This window comes from Eschscholzia californica, unplaced genomic scaffold (genome assembly GCF_041429995.1).
Source record: "Eschscholzia californica isolate CP2 unplaced genomic scaffold, dmEscCali1.0.p SCAF_72, whole genome shotgun sequence".
Lineage (NCBI taxonomy): Eukaryota > Viridiplantae > Streptophyta > Magnoliopsida > Ranunculales > Papaveraceae > Eschscholzia > Eschscholzia californica.
Window position 1 is genome coordinate 13,292 of NW_028238497.1, and position 1,709 is coordinate 15,000.

Below are 1,709 nucleotides of genomic sequence, written 5' to 3' on the forward strand. Positions count from 1 at the left end.
CCTGGGACGCCCTCGCCATAGCTCGGGACGGCCTGGGACGCCCGAGACTAGGCTCGGGACGGCCTCGGCACAGCACGGGACGGCCTGGGACGCCCTTGCCACAGCTCGGGACGGCATGGGACGCCCGAGACTTTGCTCGGGACGGCCTGGGACGCCCTTGCCACAGCTCGGGACGGCCTGGGACGGCCTCGGCACAGCTCGGGACGGCCTGGGACGCCCGAGACTTTGCTCGGGACGGCCTGGGACGTCCGAGACTTTGCTCGGGACGGCCTGGGACGCCCGAGACTTGGCTCGGGACGGCCTGGGACGCCCTCGCTCCAGCTCGGGACGCCCTGGGACGGCCTCGACACAGCTCGGGACGGCCTGGGACGTCCGAGACTTTGCTCGGGCCGGCCTGGGACGCCCGAGACTTGGCTCGGGACGGCCTGGGACGCGCTCGGCACAGCTCGGCACAGGCCGGGACGCCCGAGCCGAGCTTCGGGTCGCACGAAATCTCTTCGTATTCCGACATATTAGAAGCTTCCCATCATGTAGTAGGCCGAGCTTTGCCCTTTGGATGCCCTATGGTGCTTGGCGAGCACTAGGGAACGTGCCAGCACAAGTGCTGTGCACGCTCTGGGGAAGGAGCTCAACCCTCCCCCTTATAGTGCAAAGTTATTGTTTTTCCTATTTTCACAAGGAAACATCAATTTTTTAACCAAGCATACTGGGCCTTTACTCCTTCGTTACTCGTCGGAATCCAGCAAACTTATACTCGTTGGAAAGGTCTTTTCGCAAGGATTTTTTTGATATATTATAATAGCGATTCCGATAAATATTTATTTTTCTATGAATTTTTAAGTGAATAAACACCGGAAAATTCATAAAAAATAGAAAAAAAAATATTTTCTTCCGTTTCTTTTCTCCAATAATTCATAAATAATACCTCAATAGTATTAATGAAGAGAGAGTCGAAATGGCCCGGGTGGATTTCGAAATGTCCCACGACCCCATAGAATGCACGGGCCAGCCGAGCCAAAAGAATGGGACGCGCACGGGACAGCATTGGTCAGGCTCGGGACGGCACGGGACAGCACGGGACGCGCATGGGACGGCACGGGACGCGAATGGGACGGCCTTGCTAAGGCTCGGGACGGCATGGGACAGCACGGGACGCGAATGGGACGGCCTTGCTAAGGCTCGGGACGGCATGGGACAGCTCGGGACGCGCATGGGACGGCCTTGGTGAGGCTCGGGACGGCCTTGGTCAGGCTCGGGACGGCATGTCACGGCCCTGGTGAGGCTCGGACGGCACGGGACGCGCATGGGACGGCACGGGACGGCCTGGGACGGCCTTTGTGAGGCTCGGACGGCACGGGACGCGCATGGGACGGCCTTGGCGAGGCTCGGGACGGCATGGGACAGCACGGGACGGCCTCGGCACAGCTCGGACGGCACGGGACGCGCATGGGACGGCCTTGGCGAGGCTCGGGACGGCATGGGACAGCACGGGACGGCACGGGACGGCCTCGGCACAGCTCGGACGGCACGGGACGGCCTTGGCGAGGCTCGGGACGGCATGGGACAGCACGGGACGGCACGGGACGGCCTCGGCACAGCTCGGACGGCACGGGACGGCCTTGGCGAGGCTCGGGACGGCATGGGACAGCACGGGACGGCACGGGACGGCCTCGGCACAGCTCGGACGGCACGGGACGGCCTTGGCGAGG